Source organism: Humulus lupulus, chromosome 6 (assembly GCF_963169125.1).
Source record: "Humulus lupulus chromosome 6, drHumLupu1.1, whole genome shotgun sequence".
NCBI classification, from domain to species: domain Eukaryota; kingdom Viridiplantae; phylum Streptophyta; class Magnoliopsida; order Rosales; family Cannabaceae; genus Humulus; species Humulus lupulus.
Genome location: NC_084798.1, coordinates 138,952,047 through 138,960,654, shown reverse-complemented (window position 1 = coordinate 138,960,654; position 8,608 = coordinate 138,952,047).

The following is an 8,608-nucleotide window of genomic DNA, read 5'->3' as shown; positions in this document are numbered from 1 at the left end:
AAGTTCAAATGCAAATTACTTGAATTCCAAATTCGAGTGTAAACTTCCTTTTGATCAAATCAAACAAGTCTCTAAGTTACTTTGCTTTGAATGTTGCATGAAAATTTCTAGAAATTTTCTTTGCATTTGATCAAAGTTAAGCATATCTTAAATAAATGTCAGTCAATATTGACTTACTATTTATTATATCTTTTAGCTTTGAACATTAAAAGGTTCAACATACATCTCCATGTATTAGCTAAACGATTATGTAATTTTTGAGCATTTATTAGAGAAAGGTCACTTGGTTAACTTTAATTAATAGACTATATAAACAGGGAGAGAACCATTGAATGGTTTCAATAAAAGACTGTCTTATACTTGTTTTATGTGTCTAATAAATTAGAAGTCAATCTAAAAAATAATTCGCATATATGTTTCACTTAATTGTGGATGGAATAAGATGCCTTAATAAATCTATGATTTGCACAATAATTCATAATTATCATTTATACTCATTGATGTAATAGGTGGAACAAGTATATTTCAAAAATAAGAACTGGCTTTATTATTCAAAAGAAATACTAAACTTGTTCATTCATCAAATAAAGGAATCTAAAACATAGTTTCTAGAAAGAATTCTAGAACTACTTTAAAGAAAAAGAATTTTTTAATTTCTTTCCTAATGAAAATCAATTATTTAAAAATGTCAAAATTTTAAATTGTTTTAAGGCTATTTAGGATTTTTACCCCCCGAACTATTACCACTACCGTATCGTGCCCCCTAATTTTTTCAGGCCGTTAAAAATTTCCCCCAAAATATTCACAGAAATGTAAAGATGGACATCTGTTAACTTTCAACACAGAATGCTAACATGGCTCATTACATGCTGATGTGTCTTGGCCATGTCATCGCCATGTGTGTAATTTTATTGTTTTTAAATATGATTTTTATTTTTTTTAATGTATAAAAAATGGTTTAATTTATTAATTCTATTTTTTAGTGTTTAATTCATTAATTTTTAATATGATTATAGATTTTTTAATTTTAAAATTACACACATGGCGCTGACATGGCCAAGACACATCAGCATATAAAGAGCCATGTCAGCCTTCTGTTAGCCACATGTGTTGAAAGTTAATGGAAGTCCTTCTTTACATTACTGTGAATATTTCGGGGGGAATTTTTAACAGCCTGAAAAAATTAGGGGGTACAATATGGTAGTGGTAATAGTTCGGGGGGTAAAAATCCTAAATAGCCTTGTTTTAAACTAAACAAAATAAATTTCGAAACTAATCTTTTCCTTATTCAATTGCCTTCATCATTTCCTCTTCGCTTTGGTTTCAATGCAGCTACTCTTTCTCTCAAAATATTTATGCGTCCCTGAAGACAAGAACATATGAAAAATATTATTAGTGGCATAATTTTGAATCAAGCATTCAAAAATATTAAAGATGAGTTTTTGAGCAAATCGAATTTACCCCGTATTTCAAAAATTGAGCATGTGCTATAGCATCATCATTTATCATGGCCCATATCTCATATGCAGTTTCAATAACCATATATTTTTCCTTAATGTCGTCATGCATGGTCGATAATATGCATTGACGTGCCAAGTGATTCGATCTCATCCATTTACCATATTTTTCATGTTCATCAAAGATGAATGAAAAGTTTGGAACCTCTGGTGGTAGATAATATATTGCTCCATATAAGTTTTGTATTCCGAAGACTTTGTGAATCCCATCGTACCATCTTCTTATGTGGTTAAGACAAAATGGAATCATTTCCAAGAGTTTGTCAATGAGGTAGGTTTGATTTCCCAAATTTTCAAGTACATGATCAAGATTAAGAGAATTAACCATTTGTTGCTGGAAATAAATAAATAAAATATAATCAATTAAAACATATAATAAATATCAGATTTTATTTGGAATAGTAAATATGATGCATGAATGCAACATATAAAAATAGATAAAAAAATATATACTAATCCACGATAAATTAATTTGAAAAGTTAATGGACCGCCTTGGGGTAGGTCAGACTAACTCCAAATTAATTTTGAGACAAATCTCAATTTCATAAGTGAAAACATAAAAATACATTTTTCTCTTTTGACTTATGAACTACCGCTAGTTTGGTCAAGATGCACAAGTCGTGCTCGAAAACCTAGATACACCTTTGGAGTGTAACTAATTATTTTCAATCAATGACTTAACTCAAGAGTGTGCCTTAGGGTCAGTAAAACATGAAATACATCATTAATTATATTCTCATAAGAGAAGTCAACCTTGAGATAAAATAAATATATTCGGAAGTCTTTCCTTAGGGAGGTCGCAAATGGAGGCGACATGAGGCCCTTCCTATGCCTCTCGGTGTTCAACCAATAATAGAGACCATGGGACTTATTGTCATAACTCCCTCTCCCACTCACTATTTTGGAAAAGTGTATTTTTCACAAAATCAATATTTTTTAATTTAGTTGTAAAAATAAATTTAATTATTTTTACTTAATGATATTCTAATAATTACTAATTAAATTAAGCAAAACAAAACAAAATTGTGCCCTTAATTCTAATTCTAATTTTTCTTTTACTAATAGAATGCCATTTTTATTTTAATAAAACCTTTTCATTAAAACAACAAAAAAAAAACTTTAATTATTTTGATTTACCATCTTAACCAATTAAGACTAAATTTATTATTATATGAATTATCAAATATGGACATATAACAAAAAATTATAGGACGTTCCTAATAGCATGTTTCTACACGAATGTAATGCATGCTTATTGCATAATGTGTGGGTATTTGAATGACATGTTATAATGCATGACAAAATATTAAACATTTTAATCACATTCAAATATTTACAATAAGTAAATAAAATAAAACAAGGCATGGCAACTTTTGGGTATTTCTTGAAAAATTACAACACTTGCAAAAATATATTTGAAAAAGTAAATTAGACTAACTAAGGCATGATTAAGAACACTTTGATCTTGAACCTTGACATGTAGTCTTGTTAAGCCAATGCCACCCTTTTCCATATCCATTTTGAATTATACAACTTTTTAATCATTTTAAACAAACTTTTAAAATAATTAAACAATGGGTGTTAACACCCAAAAGTTTCTAAGGCCCAATTTGAATTTGGATAATTTAATTAAAAAATAAAAATTAAACAATTTAATTTTAATAAATTAAAATTCAAGATAATTTTAATTTTGGATATTTTAATTAAAACAATTTTAATTATGGAAGATAACAATTAAAATATTTTTAATTAAGGTAAATAATCAACATTATTTCAATTAAAGAAATTTCCAAATTAATATCATTTTAATTCAATTTCTAATGTTTAATTAAATGAATAATTAAAAATATATTTATGGAAACAATACACTAGGTGTGTACCATTGGTGCAGCGACAGCAGGTGGTCCGGCGGTGAGGCTCGGCTGGGCGTAGGAGGCTCGCGGCAAGGGCGCACTGGTTGAGTAGCATGGCTAGGCGTGCAGCTGGCTAGCGCATGTTGGCTAGGAAGCAGCTCCCGGGCTCGGGCTCGGGCTCGGGCTCGGGACTCGGGCTCCAACATAATTTTTACCCTGAATTTTTCAACAAAATTTTACAAAATTCCTATGCCCCAAAATAGATAAATTTTAAGAACAATTCCTATACCCAAAAGCACCCTAATAAACAACCCTTAAGAGTCTATCATCATTAGAATAAACATCCATCCATTCAAATATGCTTCACATATAATATAAAAATGCATATAATCCCACACAAAAATTATAATATGTATAGATTAATGACCTGTTATGGTACCAATTGCTGGAAAAATATTCAGAGCACACAGCGAAATAGGCGTGGTGGGCCCAGTGTTCACCGAAACAACAACAATAAAAAAAATTCATCAATCATATAAGCAGTTTATATGACAGAGAAAATAATCCAGAAACATTAACATACAATATTATTAATCATGCAAAATATATATAAATATACAATATATTTATATATAACATACAAGAACATGAACTTTTACCTCTTGAAGCTTATCAAGTGTCCTTGAGTCTTTTCTTATATTTATTGATCTTCCTATCCAAAGCTTTGAGCACTCAAACCATGATCGTTCGAAGTGTTCTCTACACCTCAAGATGTGTGTGGGCACATAGAGAACATGAGTTTGTATTTTAGGAATCACAAGTATTTCTGAATAAATGAGAACTTGAATTATGGTTTGAGAATAGCTAGAATAAAGAAAAAGAAGAAAGAGCTTTGTCTAACAAAAACTCTGAGAACTATTCTGAATTGTGTATTGTGTTGTATTTTTTTTTTCTGTGTATATTGTTTGCTTTCTCTTGTTCTTCTATATCATATATATAGAGATATTTCTATTATCTTATTATTCCTAATAATAATATAAATATAATAAATTATCATAATGATGATAGGATTTGATTTAAGTAAATATCTAACTTACCAAATTTGAAAAAATATTTTCAAATTATTAAATAAATAAAATAAAACCTACACTGATAAAATATCATTATATATGGTACATGCATGGCACAGTCTCTGGACTATGTCATGTGTGACCCACTATTCCCTTTTGAGGGATTTTATATTTTTCTTTTATTTAATTATTTATTAAAATGAATCTCACACAAAATAAGGTGTTAATCTTTTTAAGGAAAAGATGACAACAATATTTCAAATTTTAAATTCTAAATTCAAAATTCAAATTAATGATCATATTTATCATCATCTTATAAAATTCAATAAACCAAAAACTATTTTTGACTTACCAATTTTATTTTCTACAACTCAAATAAAATAATTAATTCCAAAATTTTATTTATGTATTTATTATATAAAATTCGAAAATTTATATATTTAAATTAATAAATATATTTTTGAAAATTAATAATTAATTATTCAACATCAATTATCATATAATTCCATACTTGACCAGAAGAATAAAATTCTTCTCAGATTCCCAAATTACAGTTATACCCTTGTATCAACTCTTACCATGATATGGTCTTGTTAGAGCCACCCTGAGGACCTATGGACTTATAATATCAAGCTCCAATAAATATTAGATTATTAATCAAAACTCCTTGATAAATAATAATATTTATTAATCTCATGATTACTCCACAATAAATATGAGATTGAACTCTTGATAATTACATACATATATTTATTGAGTACTTTATTAAAGAACAAAGTGTCCATTGATACAATCATTACATACAACGTTAATCCTCTATTAATGGTTCATAAATAAAAGGGAATAAAATTATTGTTTTACCCTAGCTATATCTTGTTCCTAGTGTACCATTGACTTTACTAGTGAAGGTTGTCATACAATAAGTTTGCGACGTGAGCGCTCATAACTTTTTCAATTCCAAAAGCCAACCCAATAAGGAACCATTTTTCAATCTATAATAAGGTATAGATTCCATATCTGTTAAACTATGTCCCCAGCCATATACATCATTGAGCCCCCAAAACAATTGTTCTTAGCGTGATCATTGTGACAAACCTTAATGCATGAATCAAAGGATGAAATGACATATATAGGAGTTCATAGCAACCTTAGAATTAAGATCATTGTGTATATGATCATCGTTTGATGTGTTTGATTAATACTATGAAACGTTGTTTAAACTTGTATTAACATATCACATCTAGTCTAGTTCTACATACTCTCAGCATGCAAAGTACCTCCACTAAAGTGTCCTACTACACTAGTAACCCGGATCTAGGTCACATGTATTCATAATACTAGTGGACATACTAGCATTAATTAATCTAAAGATGCCATAACTTTATTTTACTGCTAACTATTTTAAGTTTATTATCTTAATCTCGATCATCTCATACCAATATGAGATTAAGACCACATAGATAAACTTTGGAATTTTCTGATATTCACTTAATATTATCATATAATATTGGACATAGTATATATATAATAATTTAATTCAATTATTTATTTCATTTAAAACATTTGTCAACTACAATTTCTTTAAGGGCACCATTCCTAACACGTACACCTTTTGTTGATTCTTTCAATGAAAGGTTTAACATAATTAACACCCTCCGAAACGAGAAGTTGGATCTCACATTCCTCGACACTTATGCCCACCTCAATAGTACCGGCTACCGCGAGAGGGGCAGAGCAAAATTCCAGTGGTCCTCACCTACTTTCGGGACTTGAAGCAATCACACCATGATGCGAGGCTTCACGCGGAATACGTGGCGGCCAAGGTGAAATTCGAATATACACAATGCCTTCGCGAGGAGCATGCATAGAGCGTCCTCGCCATCATGGCCGCCATGGAGGCGAGGGAAGATGAAGAGCTTGAGGCGGAGCTCCAGGCGAGGATCAAGTCATCCTCCATGCCTCAAGGTAAATCCCCAATCATTCTCTGTTATGCCAAGCACGTAGGGGAGGGAACTAGTCCCGAGCATTCTTTATTTTCGCCCTCATTTCTCGAGTGTGGGAAAATCTTGGGGCGTCGCTGGTCCAAGGAGGAGTACTAAGACTACCAAGATTTCATCGACGTATTCCTTTGCAACTCAAGGAGAAGAAAACATCCCCAAGGTCTCGTGCCTCTAGATGAGGTGATGTCTATGCACGCCATCTGGTTTTGGCAGTACGAGACCAATTTGACATAGGAGATGGGTCGACTCATCTGTGAGTTTGCCCATGCCCTCCTTCACCCGGAGGAGTCTAATTGTGGTGGGGATCCCTAAGAGATTTTTATTCTTGCATGCATTTTGTGCTTGTTTTTACTACTTTCCTTTCCTTCCGATGACCTAGCCTTCTTGTTTTCCTTGTGCAGAAAGCATGGGTCTGTCCGGATTGGTCAGGTCAAAGCGTTAGAGGGTGTCGGGACCATCTCAAATAGACCTCCCAGCGACATCAGCCACGCCCCTAGCTGCGACATCTCCAGCTATGGTGGCCTCAGCAGCTCTTGTAGCTGCTCCACTGATCCTCACCGCAAGGATAGTGGCTCCTGGTGAGGTCATTAACCACGAGGTCCCCCCCCCCCCCCCCCCTCCTCTCAAGATAGGGGATCTTCTAGGAAGGGCAAGAAAATCCCTTCAAAGGTGCCCAAATCTCCTACGGTAAGGGCACCTCGCTTGATAGTCCTCCTGGAGCATTATGATGGGGAAGACTTTGAGAAGCACAAACAGGTCATTGAGTACTACAACACCCGTATTGAAGATGGAAGCGAGGACTTCAAACTCCTTGCTGAGTTCCTACGCGAAAACCAGCTGCAGGATTATGTCACTCGTCCCAGCCTCGAGGAGTTGGAACTACTCCTCGTGTGGAGATTAGAAGGGAAGACTGCTTCGCTTGTCGTGGAGCTCCTCCAAGGGATAACGAGGTCCCTGTGTGAGATGCCTTCTCGCAGCTTTGCTCATTGTTGCAGTGACAACGAGGTTTCACTGATCATTGTCAGCCGCCACTCCTCTGTAAGGGTAAGTCTTCGAGCATTTGCCTTAGTGTATTTATTCCATTAGCCTCTTTTTACTGATTTGATACTCGAACTTGGCACATATTTCTGCTTTCAACCAACGACTCGAGGACATCGTAATGATGCGGTCCTTTGAGTTGAAGGAGGTTCGAGAAGAGCTAGAGCAGTTTTGGGAAACTGCGATCTCGCTAGAGGAGTACTTGTGACTCCAAAAGGAAGTGGAGGATACGAGGGCCCGTGTCCACAAGATGGAGACTATGCTGGCCAATGAGCGGTCAAAGTTGTCCACTCTGAAGGACACTTCCTCCAAGTTATTAGAGGAGGAGCTAATTAAGGCTTGCAAAGAGCTCCGGTTGATTCGGTCGGAGTCTTTTTCCAGCACTGAAGAGCTGATCAAGGCCAGGGAGGACACTGCACAGGCGACTACTCATGCCAAAGTTGTTGTCAAGGAGGCCGAAGACCTCCGTCTCTAAGCGGAAGAACTAGAAAAAGACCTCGATGTGATAGATGATGATGCACTCTTTGTTGCGTGGCAAAGCAACAGAGATATGGATCTCTCCTTCACCGAGGAGCCCAACATGAGGACTATGCTCGAGACACACCTTGAGGTGGAGGAGTCTAGGGCGGCCCAGGAGAGGGAAGGTGCGGCAGCGAGTCACATCCCTGAGGCCGATCCTATGATCGAGTTGGTGGAAGAGGTTCCACCAGGCCAAGGGCCCCAACAATTTTGTTCTTTACATGTATACTTTTATCTTAGTAGGCCTACATGCCATAGTATATTGGGGTATAGACAATAAACGCTCGAGTCCTTGAGCACTATTGTAAATATTGTTCCATTTAAACATATGCAACTTGCACTACTTTATTACCATGATTACACTACTATCATTGAATTGACACTGAGTAAAGAGGCAACTTGGATTGTTAATTCAGCTCAACGTAATGTAACTCACGAGAGTCCCAATTCGCTGACTTATGTCTTGTGCTCGAGTCTTGAAGATTCGAGTCTTTATTGACTTCTCTTAATAATTAGACAATCTTTAGGCATTCAGTGTTGCTATGTAGGCTCGCGGTCCTCGAGACTAACTTTAACATGAGGACAAGTGATACACTTGACGCGACCCTAC